This window comes from Meriones unguiculatus, chromosome 2 (genome assembly GCF_030254825.1).
Source record: "Meriones unguiculatus strain TT.TT164.6M chromosome 2, Bangor_MerUng_6.1, whole genome shotgun sequence".
Classification (NCBI taxonomy): domain Eukaryota; kingdom Metazoa; phylum Chordata; class Mammalia; order Rodentia; family Muridae; genus Meriones; species Meriones unguiculatus.
The window spans coordinates 56,444,295-56,468,891 of record NC_083350.1 but is presented as its reverse complement, the minus strand read 5'-3'; the positions used below and the strand labels follow the sequence as shown (position 1 = coordinate 56,468,891).

General features: G+C 38.3%; 1 protein-coding gene and 1 pseudogene across 4 annotated transcripts in view; one reads left to right on the top strand and one right to left on the bottom strand.

The window, feature by feature from the left end:
• Positions 1-24,597, bottom strand: part of Rit2 (Ras like without CAAX 2) — a 337,828-nt gene that overhangs the window by 9,585 nt on the left and 303,646 nt on the right. The window lies entirely within an intron of this gene.
• Positions 12,095-24,597, top strand: part of LOC132652241 (large ribosomal subunit protein eL15-like) — a 60,607-nt pseudogene continuing 48,104 nt past the window's right edge.

The following is a 24,597-nucleotide window of genomic DNA, read 5'->3' as shown; positions in this document are numbered from 1 at the left end:
AGGTTGCCATGGCAGCCAATAGTTGCTACAAAGGGAGAGAAGTGAAGGTTAATGCTAAATATTTTGCTAACAGTGATGATGTCTAGCTTTTTCTTTGAAAATTTTTTCTAAAGATTTTTAAAAAGGAATTGTTCAAATTATAAATCTATAGAATTACTCAGCATATGTCCTCCGTATATAGTAATCTATATATATGGAAGGATGTGCATATATGTTCATAAGTGCTATGGTATCTCTTTATATGTTTCCTAAGAAATAAATGTGTATATCTGATACATGTTACATCAATGATTTGTTGAAACCTTCAGTGAATTCTCATGCATAGGTAAGCTTTCCAAGGGTTACCAGTATTTATTCTTTAAGCCTCAAAAATATTTTAATGGTTAATTTATCATGTTAATAAATTTGTATTACATAAACTATAAAAAAGGTAATTATACTACTCATAACACATATAACTATTATAATTAAGTAATAAATTGTATGACTGTGTAATGTCTTCTCCCTGCAGAAGACAAGAGAGCAAGGAACATTTTATTTCCTATAAAACCTCAATACTTTGCATCTAAAACCATGCAAAGCAAATATCTTTACTATCTTTACCCTGAATAAGTGGACAGAAGGATGACCAAGCAAGGTCCTACTTTTTTAGGACAATGATTAAAAAATTCAGGAGTTCCTGTGAATTAAAAAATACAGAAGCTTTCAATTATATTTGAGTTGATGAAGTCCTTAAGTTATTCCCGATAAAATGTGCATGCAATCAGTTTCAAGCATCACATATGCTTTCATGACAGAACATATGTCCTGCAAAAAAAAAAAAAAAAATTGCCCGACAGCATGAAAGAAGCATGGACTTCCCATACCAGCTTCAGTAGATCAAAGTGTGAGATGACGCAGACAGGTCCAAAGCAAAGCTCTAGGATGCACAATTCTACCAGAGATTGTTGATATTCGCTACTGGCCTATATGTCATTTGGAGTCATATTTAGAAAGAAAAACCTACTGTGAAAAGGAGTATGAAATTAAACCTAGAAAGTCTGATGCTTCTCAATCTTGGAATGTATGGAAGATAGGAATGAACTGCTGCTCATTGACCTTATACACAGAGACTTGTGTATATTTTAAATGTGCTGTATGCCTGTGCCTGCTGACACCACTGTAAATGGAAGGCTAAAGTTTAACAGAGCCATCAATGCTCTTGTCAATCATTTTACTTGTAAGTATCCAGGATCATTTTACTACATTTCATTTAGTTTTTTAGAATCTGCCCTTCTTAGCTCTCTGACCTCATCCTCATTTTCAACAGATTTTCACTCTCTTATTTCACCTCAGTGAAGAAATGAAAGCACCCAAAATTAATGATTCTAAAATTGCAGACTGGTACCTGAAAATCTATCTGGGCTGTCATACATCTTGTCTTACACCTTTCGGTCTCGGAGAAAGGGAGGCTTCTGATTTCTGTCAAGTGGAGAACCTCCATCTGGGATCCAATTCTCATTGATATCTACTTTGGTTCTGCACCATTAGGTGCAGAACACCTTCTGTGTTCAATATTTTCAACCCTGTCCTTGCTAGCTTTACTCTACAATTTAAACAGGACAGGAAGCTACCACAGAGGGCCTCTGAGAGACTCTATCCAGCAGGGTATCAAAGCAGATGCTGAGACTAAACTTTGGGCAGAGTTCAGAGAATCCTGTGAAAGAAGGGGGAGACTGTGAGACCTGGAGAGGACAGGAGCTCCACAAGGAGAGCAACAGAAGCAAATATCTGGGTACAGGAGTCTTTTCTGAGACTGATACTCCAACCAAGGACCATTCATGGATATAACCTAGAACCCCTGATCAGTTGTAGCCTATGGCAGCTCAGTATCCAAGTGGGTTCCCTAGTAATGGGAACAAGGACTGTCTCTGACATGAACTCAGTGATAGGCTCTTTGACACCCCCCCCAAAGGGGGAGCAGCCTAGCCAGGCCACAGAGGAGAACAATGCAGCCAGTCCTAGTGAGACCTGATAAGGTAGGGTCAGATGGAAGGGGAGGAGGACCTCCACTATCAGTGGACTTAGAGAGGGGAATGGGAGGAGATGAGGGAGGGAGAGGGTATTGGGAGGGAATGAGGGAGGGGGCTACAGCTAGGACACAAAGTGAATAAACTGTAATTAATATAAAAATAAAAATTTAATTAAAAAACAAGTTTTATTTGAGTCCAGTTCTAGTTTCACATACCTTTCATTCCATTTCCCATAAAATGCTGATTAATCAGAAAAATATTTCTTTGAAGTTCAAACAGAAAGGGGGAAACTGGAAAAGTGATGGATGAAACAGTACCCAGCTTCAAAATAAAATATATTGTATGCTGTGCTGGCTTCTCTCAGTTCAGTTCTGGTTTGAACATCAGTACTCACAGTCCATGTTATTGCTCTCTTCTCACCATGCCTTGCAAAAGCATCTGTCTCGTAAAAGTGTGACATCCATCTTCACTGTCAATCTTCACATGCTTCCATGACATTTTGCCATATGTAAAATTCCCAATTGAATTGGTGATATCTCTATCTTTTAATTCTATAAGCTCTTTCTAATGATCATTCTGAATATTCTGTCTAAATTTCCTGATGCCTTAATCTTCACCCTCATTCTTCTTATAATCATGTGCCTGTTTTCTACCTGTGATCTTCATTGTTTCTTCTCTCCCTTCACATTTCTTCCTTTTTTAGTCTTGGTCGGTTCAATACATGGAGTCATCCTCAGAATGTTCCCAAGTCTCTTCAACTCTTGCCTTTTAGTTCAAGCATAAAATCACATGCACAGCCTTCAGATGAAGAATCCCTTTGGGAGTTCCCATGACTCCTTCAGTAAGGCCAGTAGTTCAAATGCAATTCCTTGAAATACTTGTACATTCCTCATCTTCTTCATGTCTAGCCAAATCAATCTTAATTTTGTCTAGAGACTTTATTAAAATTAATGCAAATATTTGATCCTCAATTAATTAATTCTGTGATTTCCCATTGTTGGAAATACCATGGAGAGCATTTAATAATTAAATAAAATAATGTCCTTATCTATATAGCTATGACTATAACTAAACCTATGTAACTTTGTTTCTAAAACTTCAATTCGCTCTTTCTTCAAATAAGTTCAATAAAAGAAATGCTCAACATCATTGGTTATCAAGAAAATGCCAATCAAAACAACTCTGAGAATCCATCTTATACCTGTCAGAGTGGCTAAGATAAAAAATTCAAGTGCCATCACATGCTGGAAAGGATGTGGAGAAAGAGGAACACTCTGCCATTGCTGGTGTGAGTGCAAACTTTTACAACCACTTTGGAAATAAATCTGGCACTTTCTCAGAAAATTGCCACTAGCTCTACCTCGAGACTCATCTACACCACTCCTGGGCATATATCCAAAAGATGTTCCATCATACAACAAGGACATTTGCTCAACTATGTTCATAGCAGTGTTATAGCCAGAATCTGGAAACAACCTAGATGTCCCTCGACTGAAGAATTGATAAAGAAACTATGATACATTTATACAGTGGAATAACACTCAGCTATTGAAAATAAAGAAATCATGAGACTTGCATGCAAATGGATGAAACTAGAAAAGGTCATCCTGAGTGAGGTAACCCAGACTCAAAAAGACATACATGGTTCATACTCGCTTATAAGCAGAGATCAGTTATGTAGTACAGGATAACCATACTACAATTCACAGACCCAAAGAAGCTAATTAACAAGGAGGGCCTATTGGAGGAAGCCTGAATATCATTGAAAAGGAAATAGGCTAGACAAAATAGACTAGACAGAGGAAGTGCTTGAAGAGAGGGAACAGGACAGGAGAAGGAGTGCTGAGGGAAACGAGGGCAGAGACCATATATGGGGAGAGAATGAGAGTCGGGGAGGATAGAGGGCTGCAAAGAGAAGAGCAACCGTGGGCAGGGGCATCTCTGAGACAAGCTGGAGACCTACAACAGGACAGGGTCCAGAGGGATATGGGTGTGAATCTAGCTGAAACAGCTAGTGGCAGGGTGGCAGGGTGGCAGGTGTCGCATGCAGTCTGAAGAGGCCACCCTCTAACCAGATAGGACTCCTAGTAGAAGGAGGGAAACACCAACCCACCCATAAAAACTTTGACCCAAAATTTACCCTGCCTATAAGATGTACAGGGATAAAGATAGAGCAGAGACTGAGAGAGTGCCCAGTCCCTGACCACATCATTGAAGAGAGCCATCCCCGGACACTATTAACAACATTCTGCTATGTTTGCATATGGGAGCACAGCATAGTGGCCCACTGAGAGGCTCCACCTAGCCATGGATTGAACAGATGCTGAGACCCACAGTCTGGGTAGAGTGCAGGGAGCCTTGTGGAAGAGTGGGGATGAGGGGAAGGATAGAAGGAAAGAGTGGCGACAGGGGCTCCAGAAGAAGGCCAACAGAGCCAACTATCCTGGGATACCCTTTTGTGAGAAGTAGGGGAGAGTGGGAGAGGGGGAGGAAAAGTGGTATTAGGAGGAGAGGAGGAAGGGATCTACAATTGGGATGTAAAATGAATAAATAAATAAATAATTATTTAAAAAATAGCAAATAATAGTATTTCTTTCAGAATGCTCTTATATAGGTTATAGAAGATTATGTACTAATGTGGTCAATAACCTTCCTGGGGCCTGAAAACTAAATAAAATAAGCACTAGAGAAATGTAGACACCTTAAAAACACAAACAACATTAGTTGGGCTAATGATTCTTGAATTCTCTTGTAATGATGTGTCAACATGACTGGGCAACAGAATGCTCATAGATATTAAATATTATTCTTGGATATTTCTGTGAGTTTACCCCCAACCCAGAGGGAACTAGCATTCAAATCAGTCAATAAAGGAAGGTTGTGCTCAATGATGTGCTTGAAAAAAAATTCCATCCATCAAAAAATCTAAAGTGAGTAAAGAGACAGAGAAGGTGGATTTGTTTCCAGATTGAGAGGAAAAGTATCCAACTCTCAAAAGGATCCAAAAAGCATCCTTCTTCAGACATTAACACTCCAGTTATGTATTATTCAAACTCAAGCCACCATCAGCTCCTTTGATTTATTGTCTTTTTGTGATTTTTTAAAATTTTTTATGATTTTTTTATTTATTACAATTTATTCACTTTGTATTACAGCTGTAGTCCTGTCCCTCATCTCCTCCCAGTCCTGCCCTCCCTCCTCCTTTTTCTCTCTCCCCCTCCCCCATCCTCCAGTCCACTGATAGAAGAGGTTCTCCTCCCCTTCCATCTAACCTTACCCTATCAGGTCTCATCAGGACTGGCTGCAATGTTCTCCTCTGTGGCCTGGTAAGGTTGCTCCCCCCTCAGGTGGGGGTGATCAAAGAGCCAGCCACTGAGTTCATGTCAGAGACAGTCCCTGTTCCCACTACTAGGATATCCACTTGGAGACTGAGCTGCCATGGGCTACATCTGAGCAGGGGTTCTATGTTACTTCCATGCATGGTCCTTGGTTGAAATATCAGTCTCAGAAAAGACCCCTGTGCCCAGATTTTTTGGTTCTGTTGCTCTCCTTGTGGAGTTCCTGTTCCCTCCAGGTCTTCCTATCTCCCCCTTCTTTCATAAGATTCCCTGAACTCTGCTCAAAGTTTGGCTATGAGTCTCATATGATATATACTCACTTATAAGTGGATATTGGACATGTAATATAAGATAATCATACTAAAATCTGTACACCTAAAGAAGCTAAGCAAGATGGAGGTCTCTGGGTAAGATGATCAATCCTCAATCAAAAAGGCAAACAGAATAGACATCGGAAGAGTAAGAAAACAGGGAACAGGACAGGAGCCTACCACAGAGGGCCTCTGAAAGACTCTATCGAGCAGGAAATCAAAGCAGGTTTATCATCTTTTGCTTTGGACAGGAATTATATTCTGACTTTCTAGGGCACCCACCTTAAAAATAAAAGACTGCAGTGCTTAGCCTCGCATCCTGAGCGTAACATTTTAGCTTTTTATGGTAGCCAACCATGCTTGGGGAGACTGTCCTGCTTCAATGGCTGTAAAAGCCTGAATGGTCATGGCTGCATTACGCTGTTGTGAGACTCTAATCTTGCATATATACCACAGGCAAACCAAGGAGACCAACACCAGAAGGCTTGCTAACACTCCCATACCAGGGTCAGCCACTTTCGACCCAGAGAAGAGCATGTCTGATTGCATGCGGGTTGATGCCCCAGATCCCGCCTCTGAGAAAAAGGTATCAAACGGGTCTGATGCTCTTTGGGTGGATGACACCTAAACAAACATCAGTACAAAGTCCCAATATATTTCTAATATCAGAGATCAGACCTCTACTCTTGCCTGATGCGTCTAAAACAAAAAGGGGGAACTGCAGAGAGCTGTGTAATGCCACGCCTTAAAGATGGAGCTGGTTTCCGCCTTCCACCTTCCCGATGGTGAGTGCTCTCTGTCACGAACAACTCCACATTTGGCTAAGGCCAAGGATCTGGCTTGCTTCCATGTATGTGGACCTATCTGCATTGTCCACGTGGCACGCCTGGGTTGGCTACCCAGAGGCTATTCAAGCTGTGGGCTGGCTTTCCCCAGGGTCAGATGATTGTTCAATGTTCCTGAATAAACTGCATTGAGAAAAAATAAAATAAAATAAAATAAAATAAAATAAAATAAAATAAAATAAAATAAAATAAAAGACTGAGTTGGACCTCTCAGCCTTCTTAATCACATGAGCCAAGCTCTTAGAATCCCATTTCTTATTATGTCCTGGTTCCATAAAGAATTCTATTAGAACCTGAATGCAAAAGAATGAAGGACTGCAATTGATGTGCCATTAGGATCATTCTCAAATCACATTTCTCTTGTTCTCCACATGTCTGGAATGACTATATAGTTTCTCTAAGCAAGTACTTGATTAACCATCCCTCTGTAAAATGAACATTTCTGTCAAGATCCTTTCTATTTAATGACAAAACAATTTGAATTGCTGAGATCCCCCCCATCATGTATCATGTTCAAAAGACCGTTCTATATCATGAAGATAAACCAAAAGAACCAGGGGTTGTCAAATCCCCCAAATCTTGCAGTTCTTTAACCCTGGACTTAAAGAACTGCCATCTCATTTTCCACTTTACTCTGAACACAATGACAACAGGAATGATGAGATGGTTTCCACTGCAAGTGCATTTGTGTGAAGAGAAAACTGGGGGCAAGAGCACTCAGGATATCTGGGATTAGAACACACCACTTCCCAAGAGAACGGGTGATGCTAGCCATCTACACCTGACGTTTCTGCTATAAAATTCAAAGTTATATTTTTAAAATCATGTCTCTCACTGCCTCCATCTTCTTGGACTTGTAATATCTATAAAGATTCAAGTGGCTGCACACATGACAGTTTCTAACTGCGGCAAGAGACCTTGTGTGGCCTTAGAAACATCTTCCATTTGTTGCTCCCTCAGGCCCGTTGCTTGATCACTCCCCAGGTGAGGAGAGTGACCCGCCCCAGCGGCTGCTGCATACACAGCATGCCAGGCTACAGCTACCATTCTTGACAAGTCTGTTACAGAGCAGCAATCTGAGACTGTTCACGTCTGTGACACCTGTTTTTGCTTCTAGATTCTGGTCATGTCTGAGTACCTGACACTATCACTGGACGGACTTGGCAGCTGGCTGACATTATCTGCATTCCATCCTCTGTTGAAGAAGCTGAGAACACAGGCTGTGTTCATTTGAACAGCCCTGCTTGCTGAGATACAAACAGGAAGACATCTTATTCAGTGAATGATCTCTGAAAGCCTGTGGCCTGGGTTCTATTCCATATTCTCCTAGTTGCTAATTAAGTGAAAATCAAATTACTCAGTATCACTAGACTATGTTCTCACCTTAAAATAAGAAAAAAAAGAAACACAATGAATGCAATAAACTTGTTTACAATGTATTGAATATAAAAATACTTGGAACTTTGTATTTCTTTCTTCATATAGTTCACATAATGAGCTCATCTCAACATATAACTTGTAAATTCTGACATGAGTGAGAAGTCTGATCCTCATCTTTGTGATGAGGCAGATAATTTTCTATTATTGAATAATCCATCACAGTTGGATGGACTATCATGTCTGTGTTCAGAACTGTTGAATATTACGTTGGTTATATTTTACTAAATGAAATAATAACACATTACAATATAATGACAAGTCTTTTCTGAAAAAGTAATATTAGGTATATAAAGTTGGTTCTCTCCCAGCTATTAGTGATTTCTTCCATGATTTGGTCTTTTTAAAAATTCTCTATTCCTGTCAATCTTCTATTGAAACAGCTTTCTATTCACATCCCATGTCCAGGAGCTGAAACAACATATTCCTGATGCTATCTGTTTTCAGTGTTCTGTATTCAAAACTATAGCTACTAAAAATCATGCTCCCTTTCCATTCCAGAACATATAATTTCTATTATTAATGTACCTGCCAGTGAACGCACTCAAGCCTCTGAAGGTAGAACCTTCCTCTCTGAAATGATGCAGCATCTTTACCCTTACCCACACATCTGCCAGGTATAAAGTTAGATGTCCTCTTTATTCTCCAAATAGCATTTCTCAAGGGTATAAGCTATCATCATCATCTCTTTTTCATTCTCATGTGTCATCCATGTAAAAAGTTTTATGAGCATTTACTCAGTGAATTAAATTCACAAACAGATCAAGAATGTTGCCGTCTCCTCATCTGCAAATTTCCCAAAAGATTTCTGGGAAGTGTTTCTGCAATCTTTATTTCACTAATTATATACAACCTTTGAGAGAAATATGGAGTGTTATCATAAAAATTAAAATGAAAGTTCATTTACCTTACTAATTTGTACTGAAGTCTTACTTAGTGTATAGTATTTATATGTTGGCTGATTAGAATAATTTAGAGTCTATTATATGTAGTTATTTGTAAAAAGTCATTATTGTCTTAATATTTAGGGCCATGCAGTCCAGCTTCTGTCAGTAAGCTTTCAGGAGCCTAAATTTTCTTCTCAATGGGGGTTGTGATAGCTATTAATTTTGTCATTAGTTTCTTCATCTGATGCATTGGGATGCATAATCAAAGGATTTGCAAATTAGTTGGGTGAATATTGTGCAATTACAGAAGCATTTAATATTTTGGTTGTACCAAAAGAGAAAATGACTTACAAGAAAGAAGAATCTAATATCTCATAACAAAAAAAAATATGCTTCCACTTAAGCCATGACTGTACAGAAAAGAGTCTCCATCAATGACAAGTATACAGAGAACAGTGCCCAGGCGATGACTATCCAGAGAATAGTACCTAAGTTGTGCCTATCCAGAGAACAGTGGCTAAGTTGTAACTGCACAGAGAACAGTGCTTATGCTGTCTTGGCACATTCTAGAATAAGGATGCAAAGGACTTGATTCATGGAGAATTATAAACTTTAACTGGGAATGTGTATTCATCTTCTCAGAGACAGGCTGACATGCAGCTTCTTTTCATGTGAAAAGAAATATTTACTGTCTCCAAAGGTATTTTACAGCATTAAAATTCTGTTTGTGGCTTTCGTAAACCTCCCCTGGAAAATTACAAGCAGTATTAAACGGAATTCCGACAGCCCAGGGAGAAATTGATGGATGACCTGCCATATTTAAGACAGCCGACTTTCTGCTAAGGTCTGCCCTCACATACCAGAAGGACAAAAGCAAAGTCTCGGGAGAACAGGGATGCCGAATAACAAAGCATGTTAACATCAGAGATCTCGAGCTTTAGCCTAAAGGGAAGGACTACTCTTTCATGTATATGTACAAAAATAGACAAATGGAAGGTCACGACTATAATTGCTTTCAATATAAACGAACATATTCATAATGTTATGTTTTATATAGTAACAATATACTCATGAATCATTTATTATACATACTACACAGTCACACATATAAAACCTCACGAGGACAAAGTAATTATTCAGTTACCCTAACTTATTCTTATATAAGATTTCTGTGCCTCATTTTTACTGGCTTATTTAGTTAATATTGTATGTTTAAAATGAGTATTTTAGAACGATACTGGGATCAGCCAAGATACAATTGTTTGTGGGGTTATTATTAACAAAATAACTTGAATCTAAATCACACAGGTTCAAGAACTGTTTGCAAGGCAGCCTGGCAATAAATTGCCCTCTGAATACAAGAGTCTGCCAAATACCAGACATTAGGAGTTCAAGGTTTCCATGGATACCTCAACCTGGACCAGGTGAAATGATGGCTCTTTGGGTCTCTTTGGACAAGCATTCTGGACAGAAGACTTGGTGGAGACGAGTCTAATTAGTTACCAGAGGGAAGAAATCATCTATCTGCTTTTGAAGACTACGTTAATTAAGGAAAGAGAGATGAAGGGATTGAATTGTGTGGGCAGTAAAGTTTATACCTCTGAGGTTTTGCCATTACTGTAGTCCAATTGATGTATCTATAGTTACCTAAACCAGAGATTCCCAAATTTCTGTCTTCATGAATAAACTTTTGAAAGTAGAAAATGGGATGTGTGGGGATGTTTCAATGATACACATCTATTATTTCTGCTTATCTAGAAGATTTTCTCTTTAGTTTTGAAGAGATTGGTCTTATTTTCTCTTGGAACAGGTAACCTTTTATATTTATAAGCTCAATAAATTTTGTGGAACGTATGCTATTTCTGACTCCAGGCTTTGTAACTACCTACTCCTGGCTATTGGGAGGATTTTTCTCTCCAAATGTCTACATATTAACAAAAGAGACCAAAACACCTCTTCCTTAGAAATAGCCACGTTGTTGGAAAGACATGAATGTTGAATGCATCTACCTCACAATAAAGCCAACAGAAATTTAAGGAAAATAGAGAAAGAAATAATCTGATGATGTGGTTAGAGGCTCTGAACCCACTTAGGGGTGAAGGAAACAAAAATGGACTTTAGTTATGGGAATCAATACCTTTATTTCATGTTACATTCGTGTTTGTTTAAAAGCACGGCATTCTGCAAAGTGGAGGAGTTCTGACAACACTGCTTCAGTGTTCAGCAATAGAAGATCATGGAAGAACATTGCCAGCGATGCCTCTCTCATCCTCTGGAGTTTTGACTACTGTGGAATTTAACTGAGGAAAAAAACCAACAGCTGAGGGCTGGAGGGAAGGCTCAATGCACAAGACTAGCTACAATGCAGGCATGACAACCTGAGTTGGAATCTTAACACCAGTAGGGAAAAAATGCATACATGGCCTGTCAGCCACTCACAGCACAACTCTACTAGATACTCAAAGATTATCTACAGTTCTTAAACTATTCAAAGAAAGGAAGAGAAACACTATACTCTCAAACTTCTTCTATGAAGCCATTATCACTCTACTGCCAAAACCAAGCAAAGACAAAATAAAAAACAAAAACTACAGACCAGTATCTTGGAAAAACAGAAACTCAAAAATACTCAATGATATAGTACAAACAAAACACAGACATACACCAAAAAGATCATATTGAGTGAGGTAATCCAGACCCAGAAGAATAAATATCACGCTTTCTTTCATTCCAAATAGTCAGATCTGAATACATAGCCTGTAGAAATTATCAAAATTAGGAAATTGATATGTGACATTGTGGGAGGGGGAAGCAATAGAGCAAGGAATAGCAGGATACAAGTGATCTGAGTAGTTTCTTGAGGAGCAAGAGGGGAGTAAATATTGAAGCTGAAAGGGGAGTTGAAGGTGAATAGCAAGATAGAAGTGATCTGATATGGGAAATGGGAAAGTGGGGTTCTTTAGTGAGAAATAAATACAGAAGAAGGAGTGATGGGTAAAAACAACAATAAGAAGGTCCAAACTCCAATATCAAACATGAGAAATCATCTTGTGAGTTGTTGTCTTGTGAGGGCTGTCAAAGAGATACACATAAAACATAAAGCCTCTTGCTGTCGTACACGGTTGCCTCCCAGACATAGAGAATATTACTTCCCTATTATTGAAGATACCACACACTTCAGAAAGAGAGCCCAGATACCCCTGAGCTGGAACTTAGCAGAATGTTTCATCCTGAGGTCTATCTTCCATGGTAATGGAAGGCAACATGCAAGCTTTCAGAGAAGGGAGGCCACCAACATTCCTACCAAGTTATGAAGCCTGTGAATCACACCAACAAGCAGAATGTTATGATGTAAGTCTAAGGATGCGGTAGCAGCCTACATACCTTGGGAGTAACAAACTGCTCTCTTACTTGCTTTAAGACCTAGCTAACAATTAGTAATGATGGAATCATGGTTATTGGAGAATAATCTACAGCCACTAACTTACTAACCCAGCATAATCTATAAACATTTTTATTCATAACTACAAAAAACTGTAGTCTTTATCTCTCATAAAAGAAACTTCTCTTTGTAAAAGATGGATACTAGTCCAGAAAACCAAGACCAATCAAATGCAGAGTTGTGGAGCCCAATCTGAATGTATACATCTATAAAACACTTCCTTACCTAAGGCTCAGGGAACATGGAATAGGGGAAGGAAAGGTTATAAGAGCCAGAGGATGAGTGCATTCTGTGAGACCATGCTTCCTAGTAATGTGAGAAGATATACCCAACAAAGAACTGTAGCCAACTGAGGAAAAGAGGAAGCAAGAGAGGCGGTCTTTTCAGGGAACAGTACACCAACTGATTATCCAGTACCAAACAGTCAGCCCTGAAAGCGTTCATACAAGTAATATGATATGGACTGATTGTGTTATATTTAGGAACATTCAAAATTTTATACAATAAATATCAAATAACCGTACTAGACAGATGGCTGGATATTCAAAAGCTTGCTCCTCTTCCAGAGGACGAGTTAGAAACCCAGCACCCATCTCTTTAACTCACAATCTCTTTAACTCCAGTGTCATAATATTTGATACTCTTGTCTGGCTCACCAGGTACTCATGTGGTGAGCAACATACATGCAAACCAAAAAATCCTAGACATATAAAACTGAAAAATAAAAATAAATTGCATAACAATTGCTTAGCATATATATATACATATATATTTGTCGAGTTCTCTAGAGAACAGAACAAATGTGTGTGATGTATGTATGTATGCATATATGTATGTATGTATTATGTACATGACTGGATGTATCAACTGGTCTCAGTTTATATTGGACTCCTGAAGAAGTAAGCTCTAATTCCAATGAAGAGATGACTCAGCAGCAGGATATATAAATTTTCCAGTGAGAATCAAGAACAAGCAAGCAAAAAGCAAAAGGCTTTTTTCCCTTCCATGTCCTTTATATAGGCTGCCAGGAGAAGCTGTGGCCCAGATTTAGAGTTGGTCTTTAGACCTCAAATTATTCAATTTCAGGTTGATGCTTCTGCCTCAAATTATGGGATATTTAGCATGATTCTTCTCATGTCAAATGATCCAATTAAGAAAAATCTCCCACAGGTGTGCACAGATACTTGGGTTTTTAGTTAATTCCAGATTTTGTCAAGTTGATAACCAAAGATAGACGTCACAGCATATACGGCCCAACCATGCTGACTATCTCTTCCAAGCATTTTTCCTATTTTCCACTAGCTAGTGCCAGTACTTTAATGTCCCCATCTCTTTTGATATTGGGGTAAGAAATCCAATCTCTTTCTTTTACCAAGTTTTGACCATATTATTACAACTTGAGTAAGACATTCTTTCTAACAAATAGTGAAAACTCAACAGGTGAAAAATGTGGGTAAAAATAGAATTTTTATCATGTATAGTTCACAATCTGCTCAGTAAACAGAAATAACAACGTATAAAGCAGAATGTAATTTGAATATTGCTTAAACACAAGGTGACTTGGCAATACCTTTGTGAACCAATATAGTACCTCGGCTTCTGATCACCCTAGGTGCTTGAGTAGGTCAATTACTCTCTGTAGACCTGGGGGCAGTATGTGATAAGAAAAAAAGTTGTTTGATCTGTTATACTATGAAAGTTACGGAGTTCTGAATGAAGTGCATCGCTATGCCTCTCAGTCCTCAGAACTCCAGGCTACACTGTTAGAATCCCTACTTTGTATGTGAGGAAACTGAGGACAGCGATGGTAAACATCCTGCTTAAAGTTATTCTTTTCACAAGTGGCTGATCACCACTAAAAACTCAAACACTGTTTTGTACTGCTTATTTCACTAAAATGTATGTTAAAATAACTTTAAATATAAAAAAAGCAAATCAGCTGAAAATGAGTTAGATCAAAACATCAAATAGCCACTGTAAAAATGAAAGCTAGTTGAATTCTCAAATAAAATTTATGGCATTACTGATTCTGTTGATTGGGGCAAGAAATTCAACCAGTTATTGTTACTTATTCTATTTCCTAATACATTACAAAATTATTTCCTTCCAACTTATCTGAGAATTCAGCTTAGATATCTGTATTTCTTTTACTTGAAATCATAATTTTTTCATGAATGTTTTTCTGTATAACATCAAGAAAGACAGATGGGAGTTTATGCTTTCTCTACACCGAAAGCATGTTGGACAGAACCTATCACCCATCCTGTGTGTGCTCTGATTGGCGACCTGCCCAGAACAGCCTCTCAGGTTTCTCCCTGGGAGCCTCAGAGGCAGCTTTTCTGAAGGTCAAGTCTCTGCCCCACACATCTGTCACCATATTTTTTCAGATTTTTAGGCTTGAGAACCCAGAGGGATGAATGGCAGAATCGAGCTGAGTTATTGATAAATATTGACAATATGCTTGAAAATATGTATGACATATAAGCTACTTCTGCTACTGGGAGTGTTGTTTTCTTGATATCCTTTACCTTGTCAGTTATTTTCAGTTATTTGCATACCGTAGTTCCCACTTAACCATAAATGTTCCAAAACTCTAGACAATTAACTCATAAACAATACTCAGATATACAGATATATTACCCTTTGCGCACACATACACACACACACACACACACACACACACACACATATATATGCTTGTGACAAAATAAAAGTTCTGTGAATGTGTCATCTCTTTCTGTTATTTTACTTCTTATAATGACCTGAAATGATAAAATGTACACATGCTGAAATGAAATGAAAGCTGTATATTGTGATATAATTTTGGGCTACTACAGAGGGTTACTTGAACTCAAGCACTTGGCTGATGAATGATTAGCATGTGAGAAATTCATAAAAGAATTATACACCTGACCCAAGAGTGATTAATGTAAAGAATAGGACTTAAGAAGACAGTGTGAGACTTCACTTTACTGCTCAAAATGCTATATAATCGAATCTTTCAAAATGTTTATTTCAGGAAATTTCCATTTACCATTTTTGGAGAATGCAGAACTCCTGTGTTTGTTAGCACAGACCCTGAAGAACAATCACAGACAATTCAGGTAGATATATGGGATTAGGGGAATCAAAAAAATCTCAAATGTGGCAGGACCTGACAAAACAGTGTCATTTGATTTGCTAGACAATATGTGTTTTCCCTCTTTTCATACTCTTTTATACTCATTACCCTTCCAAGTCTTCAATTTTATGGTATGAGATTAATAACCAATTCTTAGAGTAATGGGTTGAGTAAGATAATTTCTTTTCCAAAATGCTTTGCATGGCACTTGTCTTAGGTCAGGTTCCTATTGTTATTATAAAACACCAATCAAAAGCAATTTGAAAAGGGAAGGATTTATTTTACCTTACTATCACATCACACCTCATTGTTAAGAGAAGTCAAGGCAAGAAATCAAATAAGTCAAGAATCTGGAGGTTGGAGCTGATGTGGAGGCATCAGGAGTGCCCTTAAGTGGGTTATTTTTTTCTGCCTGCTGACCGCAGTTTCTTCTAACACCCATGAAGTGGAAATTTCTGGTTTTTCTGAAGACTGAATTTTGTCATGTGATGTTTTGCATCCTCATGCGAGGGCTGTGACTTTGGTCATCTGAGAACATCCATGGGTACACTTTGTTGAAAGGACATATATAGAGGCCCAGGTACAATGAGACATTGCTTTTTGGATTGACATCGCTGCACTAATCTTTGTGCTTTGACACTTGGTTTCTTAGAGGGAAAGAAAACTTTCCAGAGAGCTTCTCTGGGAAATCCAACTGAGTCTTTTGGCTTTTGCTGCTTCATGTTGGCCTTTGAACTGGACTGCTGGTGTCCTGATGACTGAGTCTGCTAATCCCCTAAGGACCCATGACCCTGATCAGCAGGAAGTAGATAAAAGAGTACCACAGCCATTTTCCCTATTAATCTCCCACCTAAGGTTGCAGGGGGAGGGATTGGAAAGGAGGTAAAGGTGCTTAAGAACACTAAATAAAGTAAGTTTGGTGGAAAATCTAAACCTACACACCCAGGTCTACCAGCATGGGTGGCACCATGCAAAATGAGCTTGGCATTACCACGTCAATCATCAATCAAGAATATGTACTGCAGGGAACAGGCAGGAGCCTACCACAGAGGGCCTCTAAAAGACTCTACCTAGCAGGGTATTAAGGCAGATGCTGAGACTCAGCCAACCTTTGGGCAGAGTGCAGGGAATCTTATGAAAGAAGTGGGAGATAGGAAGACCTGGAGGGGCAGGAGATCCACAAGGAGAGCAACAGAAACAAAATAGCTGGGCCCAAGCATCTTTTCTGAGACTGATACACTAACCAAGGACCATGCATGGAGATAACGTAGAACCCCTGCAGAGATATAGCCCATAAGCTCAGTCTCCAAGTAGGTTCCCTAGTAAGGGGAACAGGGAGTGTCTCTGACATGAACTCAGTGGCAGGCTCTTTGATCATCTCCCCTTAAGGGGATTCAGCCTTACCAGGCTACAGATGAAGACAATACAGCCAGTCCTGATCTGATAGACTAGGGTCAGATGGAAGAGGAGGAGCACCTCCCCTATCAGTGGACTGGGGGAGGGTCATGGGAGGAGAAGAGGGAAGAAGGGTGGGATTGCGAGGGGGTGAGGAAGAGGGCTACAGCTGGGATACAAAGTGAATAAATTGTAATAAATAAATAAATAAATAAATAACATTTAGTACTTCAAGGAAACACACAGGGCAATCTTATGAGGGCATTTTCTCTACTGAGAGCATGTCACTCTGACATAAAATTAGCCGGGACAGCACCTGACTGTAAATTGACAATAAATAATAAAACAACTTTAGCAACAAAAATATTAGATTTACTGTTAGTCTACCAAAGTAGAAATTTTCAGCAATGGCATAGCTTCATTTGTGAAATTCTGTCTGATTACAGCAAATTTTCTGTCAATAAACACCCTGCCTGCCTGTAAACATGCAATTCTAGTCTTACATCTGTCATTAAGTTTCTCTGAAACGTATTAGTAAATGTGAATCGGCTTTGAATTGCCCTGCTGTTCATAAGGAGTTTCATACATCATTTGCAGCATGCTGAGTGTGCCTTGAATGCAGACTTGTGTATGAATCCTGTCTGTCATTTTCTGACAGTGCTACTGGATAAACTGCAGCTGGTCCAGTATGAGATACTTTTGAAGTTCCATGTGGGTATCCACACAAGGGCTTTCCTTAATATTTTTTATAAAGCATGATCATTTGTCGTTTATTGAGAACATAAAAATGTTGATTGCCATTTAAAAATGTTCACATATATGTATATATGCTTTGTCTATGATTATGTTTGTGAATCCTGTGCAAGTCTGTTGCCCCTGGAAGTCCGGAATCAGGAGTTACATATAGTTGCAAGCTGAAACATGGGTGCTAGGAATTGAACCTGGGTGCTCTGGAAGAACAGCCAGTGCTCTCAACTTCTGAGCCATCTCTCTAGCCCCACATGTTGACTAGATCATAGCCGATTCTTTTTTTTTTTTTTTTATTGGGGGCTACAGCTCTCCTTAATTTTTAAATGTATTTATTTATTTACTTACTTATTTTATGTGTATGGGTGCTCTTTCTGAATGTATGTCTCTATGCCCTGTGCTTGCCTAGTACCTTTGGTTGTCAGAAGATGGAATCAGATCCACTAGGGCTGAAGGTACATACAGTTGTGAGCCACCGGGTTGGTGGTAGGATCAAGCCCTGGTCATCTGGAAGAGTAGTCAATGCTCTTAAACACTAAGCTATCTCTTCAGCCCCCCTCAAAGACTGACTATATAAATTATAACTTGCATATTTAATTATAATATATTTATTCCAATCACATTTTAAAACACATTCTTTCCTTGTGCTTTTAACATTTGTCACTTCACAGTCATGTTTACCATATTATCTTAGAAAGGGCATTTTGTCAGATATTTCAGGCATTTCTAAAGCTTGTGGGATACCAAACTTTCTAATTTCTGTAAGACATTATTGATGGATATTTTTCTTCAAATCTCAAGTTTCTCTTATGTAACATTAAGCCACTTTTGAGTGTATAAGTATTAATCATCACCTACAGCTTAAGTTGTCTTAAGCTATGGGTACTATTTATCATTATACCAAGTAAAGATGATTAAGACGATGTTTGAAACTTTGAAGAACAACGTGGGCATTCAATACTAAGGTCATTCTTTTCATGAAGGATGGCTCTCAGTAATGCCAGCATCCATATTGAGCACCAACAATCTCAGTTATGAGAACTGTTCATATTCACAGATTTAAAATACTGGCTACACTATGGTAAATAATTTCAGAAATGGTTCAGTGAAATATCAAATTCTTTTTTAAAAAGTAAGGAAGCAATAAAAATGTAAGGAATGTAGAAAAAAATGGTCAATACAGAGAAAAAAATAACCTATCAATCTAACTGGCAAAAAGGCTCATTGTCCTGACTACCATATTAGCTTTGAGGTGTTTTAGGTAGAGATGTGACTGTTTTGTTTTGTTTTGTTTTTCTTTATTAATTATACTTTATTCACTTTGCAACCCCCCTGTGGTTCTCTCCTTCCTCCCATCCAATCCCTCCCTTCCTCCACCCTCTGCATGAATGCCCCTCCCCAAGTCCACCGATAGGGGAGGTCTTCTTTTCCTTCCTTCTGATCCTAGTCAATTAGGTCTCATTAGGAGTGGCTGCATTGTCTTCTTCTGTGGCCTGGTAATGCTGCTTCCCCCTCAGGGGGAGGTGACTAACTGTTAAAAGCATGTATATTGTGGTTTTCTAGCACACAAAGACTTTGCAATAATTCCAAGCCTATCTTTTTTTATAATTAGAACTTGCTAATCAGAACAATGGAGTTATCTACTTTTTAAGTATTCTATTATTTACTCCAGAAGCTGGTTGTCGTGGCTCACACTGGTAGTATTTACTAAAGGAGGCAGAAGCAGAAGGATCATGAGTTTGAGGCCAGCCTGAGCTTCACATTTTAGTGGGGCTCAGTGTCACAATTGGCTAGTGTGTGGTACTTATACAAATGTTGTATTATTTGCTCCAGAAAATATCTTTTAAATCAAAAGGTAATACTGTTACAAATCTAATGTAAATGTATTTATGGATTTTTACATCACTGCCATTAATGCTTTATAACCCCTTAATAGATTTTTAATTTAATTTTTTATATTAAGTACAGTTTATTTACTTTGTATCCCAGCTGTAGTCCCCTCCTTCATTCCCTCCCAATCCTACCCTCCCTCTCTCTTCTCCTCCTGCCCCTCTCTAAGTCCACTGCTGGGGGAGATCTCTGATAGAGACTAACTTCCTCAATTTAAACATGCTGGCGTACATAAGTACTGAATTTAAATGTATGCTTATCCATATACTTTTCCTTTTCACTTGTCACAAGTTCACATGTTACAGTTTGGAGCAGTTTCCCAATTAGAGAATGTCAAGTCTCCGGGCTGACAATCAACCTGTCCCATCCTGTTATACCAGTGGGATTAATCTCTTGTCATTCATGTGAACTCTTTGCTCCAGTCATGTGATGCTTTTCACTCCCACCCACCAACTGCATTATTCCCACTGTGATGACTCCCCATCACTCCCGAGACCCCGTAACTTTGCTTTCCTTCTGTTGAAAGGAGCCGATTGTTAAGATTTCATTTTGTTTTTCTGGATGTTGCCCCCCTCTCTTTCTACCTTGCCTTATCCTTACCCTGTCCAGAAAGTCTTCAGTTCCTATAGTTACACTGCAGTATCACAGATTTCAGAAGAAAATGAAATCAGAAAAGTCATGACATTTATAGACAAAAAAAACCCCCAAAAAAAACAAAAAAACAAAACAAAAACTAGAGGCTCCAAAAGAAAAAAAAAAAATGAAATTTTCAACTAAAAGGAAAACAAGCATTCAGACAAAAGCTTCCAGGAGAAGTAGAAAGCTTCCTCAGAGGCTCCTCAGGTCAGCTGACCACAGAGGCGAAAGTAAACACCAATTAGACAGAGAATGCCTGCTGTCTATGAAAGAAGCAAAGCATTTTCCTCCAGGTATTTCTAACCCGGCTCAGCATTGTAGGAGCCAGTGCAAAGTGATTATTTATCTTGTGCTAAGTCATTTGTTAACTTTGGTTCGCTCTTGTTTTTAACTGTTAATACAAATATATGTTGTCTCCAAACCAAGTTACTGGCTTTTAGCCATAAATGTATTTTTAACTTGTTTTATAACAGCTTATCGTTAGAATACTTAAAAAAAAAAAAAACTTTTAAATGTATTAAATGTAATTCATTCTGATTTAAAGCAGGAATCCTCAAAGGTATTGATCATGATGCCCGAGTCTTAAAGCTTACTGAGCATCAAGGATACACTAGATGTTCTAATTGTAGAGTTCTATGCTACCCTTTCCATAATAGACTAGGCCTTTGCTGTGAGTATGTGATATCAACAGTAGAACATCGGGTAGACTATTGGGTATCGCTGTTGATTCATTCCAGGAATTCACTGTTAGTTTTTCCTAATATAACTTATCTACCGTTGGCACACATGCAAATGCTACGAAAAGTATAAGATTTCATACAATAAGTTCTGATCACACTCATCCCCTTTCCTTATGTTAAATGAGCCTATTGTGCTGGGCTAGGCTTAGGGTTAGATCCACACTCTCCGCCGATCTAACCTTGCATCTTTATTTGTTTCGTATTCTCTACAGTCCAATCTGTGCTTCCCATATACTCTTGGGCGTGTGGCTACCCTCTAGAGCGTAGTCAACCTACAGGGGCCATATCAAAACAGAAAACTAACTCCCCATTTTCCAAACGCTATCAGTTACCACGGACCTCCCGGCTAGAGATGAGACTTCCTGCCTACCCCACCTCTCTGTGCTGGGATTTTGTCGGCTGTAGTCTGTGCAGGTTCAGTGCTTACAGTCTCAAGCATTGTGAGATTATTTGTGCAGCTGTCCCACTACATCTGGAAAGCACAGTTTCTTTACGGCCTCCTTCCATCAGCATGCCAGGATTCCAGAAAATTTCTCTTCCGCCCTTTCTAGGTGCTAGCAGTCCCCCCTTGAAGGATTTTTGTTGTCCTTGAAGCAGACAATCTGATCTTGAGATCATTCTTTTCCATAGACTCATCATACTAACTTAAGCATGTCAGAAGAGAAGTTTTAGTAATAAAAGATTCCCAGAGTTTAAAAAATGTGTGTATGTGTCTTAACATGTTCGTGTGACAGCTCACATCTTTTCTGTTTCTGTGAACTGTAGCTGACATAGCACATCTATCAGCTGTCTGTATGAACCCAAATCAGATCCCAAAGTATTTTGGTAACTAAGTTTATGTGCATCTTTATATCCTTGTTTTATCATTTAATTTGAACATGGAAGGTGATGTCACGTTTGAGCCTGGTCTGGCCAACCTTTCTTTGTAATTAGCCTTAATTTTTTTTTTTTGTTCTTGTATGCTGTGCTACTGAAACTACAATTTTATTTAACAATAAAATATTTCAAATAACCAAATATTTGCTTTGTGTTATAGTTATTGATACATTTGTTGTGTTTTTATTTTATTATATAATTGGTTGTGATTTTTTTTAATAGGTCTGTTTTTCTAAGCTTTTAAAACTTAATAAAATTCTAGACGTAGACTTTAAAGATATAAATTCATTTTGTTGAAAATATCAGCTCTGTTTGTACACTTCTATAGTAAAGATTGTTGATTTCTTCTCTGTCTACTCTTTTTCTGTTTTCTCTATTACCAGAATTCCATCCCTCTTATTCGTTCAGTCTTTTTTTTTTCTGCACTTTTACTGTTATTATTCCAATTCTGATTCAAGAGGTATTATTAGACATTGGTGTGACCAACCAGAGAGAGAGCTGTCTTTTCTACTGGTCACTATAATTTGTTCAGAGACAGGAAAAATCATAATAAAATGCCAGGAAGATTTTGATGGGCTACTGGATAAGAGAGATGCCTATTTTTCCGCCAGGGGCAATAACCTGGAAGGATATGACTGTGTATCTCTTGTAACTGTCTTGACATCATTATAGAAAAATTTATCTGAAGATGGAGCTATAATATAGAAAAGGGTAATGGAGAACAATAAATAAATCTTCATGATACAATTTACACTCGGTGTTAATTACACAAATGTTTTCATTTCAGTTGTGAATTTAATGAATTTGTTCTCTATTATTTCTTTTTCAAAATGCAACTTGATTTAGATGTTTCGATTTACAGTTGAATTAATGAACTCCCAGAGAAAGGAATGGTAGTCACAAAAAAAAGTGCTCAGTGGCATTAAAACAATACATAGAGAAAAAAATTAAACCTTAATTGAGTCACTTTAATCTACTTCTTCCAATTCACAGAATCAGTCTTCTTCACATGAGGCTCAACGTTGTCGCTTTTTTCCATATGTTGCAGTTAACACATGCACAAGCCTATCACCAGTAATACTAGAAACTATTCATTTCCCATTTGTCCCATGGTCTATTTTATTTCCTGTCCGCCGAAGCATAACACGGGCATTTTGAATCTTCTTCACATCAGGATGCTTTTTCTGTATTTACAACCCACCCGATCATTTGGAAATGGCTTCAGTTCCCAGAAATGTTCTAAAACTTCTAGCGACTTCACAAACCCAGGCAATATTCTTATGTGAATTCTTCATTCTTATTTAAAGGAGACATCTCAGCTGAGGAAATGAATCTGAGTACCTTTAGCCTATGATCCTAGAGATCTCTTAGAAACTGGCACTAGAAGAAAACCAGTGAGAGAGATCCGGGTGCTTCAGATTTAGATGTTGAAGAAATGCAAAACCAAAAGCTGGCAAAACAAAAAAGGAGCAAGCCTCAAGTGAGACAAGGTATTCTGGGGAGAAAACAGTAATCTTGCTCATCTGCATCACAAGGGGCCTTAATGGAGAGATATCTTGATTTTTTTTTTCTTGCAGTTTTTGGGACAGCCTGATCACTTTTACAAAAGCAACGTTGTAGACACAGTCTTTTTGAAGTTCCCGTGTGTGCTCTCTATTATTACCATGTGTTACACTGACACATAACTTTTCTTGACCTTAATTTTAGCTCCGAGAGTGCAAAAGAGGAAACTGTTATATCTTAGCCATGCACTGTAGTTCCTTCCACGAAAATGCTTTTATCGCTGGGTCTGAGGCCAGGTACCTTGCTTATTCTAGTACCCCTCAGTGCTATAACCTTATTGTCGCCCACACTACTGCAGTGAAGAAGGAAAGCAAGAGGCAAAACCAAACCCAACCAATTAATTATGATACCCACATTGGTAAGATTTTAGCCATCATATAGAAGTAATCATCTTAACTAACTAATTAGTTTATATTGATTGCAATACTTATCTGTATATTTTTTCTTCCTAAATTCTACTGTTATCTTGATTACAGGATTTAGAAACATAAGCCGGCGTTTTAAAAGTTAAAATAGATAGTTCGATATTAGAGACACAGTTTACAGCTCTGATTTCTTCCTCTTATTAAAACCAAGGAATTTTCATATGCTTGCCTGTGTGCAGGCAGTTAAAATAAAAACCCAAATCTAATAAAGGTGATGGGATTGCTGCACGCTGAGTTTTTATTATAGGAAACAGTTCATAGTGTGCAGTAAAAGCTGCTTCCCATCAGGCTGTTTATCAAAAGGGAATAAAAAAAAATCTGTGAGGCCTGTCTTGCTAACTGTGGACGGTGAAACTTTCCTTTCAGCCTTAAAATGAATAATGCATAATAAAAATGATGAGAGTAGCTGCCAAGCCTGTTGACAATGGAGAAAGCAGCTTTACCCTGCTCACTTACGGCATTTCTTTTCCCACAGAAAACATATTTCATACAGCAAAGCAGTAGTAAATTGGATATTAGCATTTTTAAGCATGACTTACCTTGAAAGTACAGAGGTTATAATAAGCAAGAGATGACGGGGGAGTAGGTAGAAGGGTACTTGGGACTGTCCTGAGTTAGCTCTTATTGAGTATCAATATGAACTGAGCACAATACCTGATTTTTTTCAAGGAGAATGCTGAGTGCAACGGGCTGGATTTCAACTATATTTTTAAGATTCTCCTATTGGAATTTCCGCTGTTATCACAGAATACCACTGATGGAGTCATTCATAAGGAAAACAAACCATTTTTTTCCAAAATGGTTATAAATTTCAAGGCTATGGGATCTATCTAATGAGGCACTATTACACATTTATATTATTTTTATTAATAATAATCATTTGTGTGTATGTATGTGATGTGTGTGTTTCAGTGTGGGTGTGTGTGTGCCCC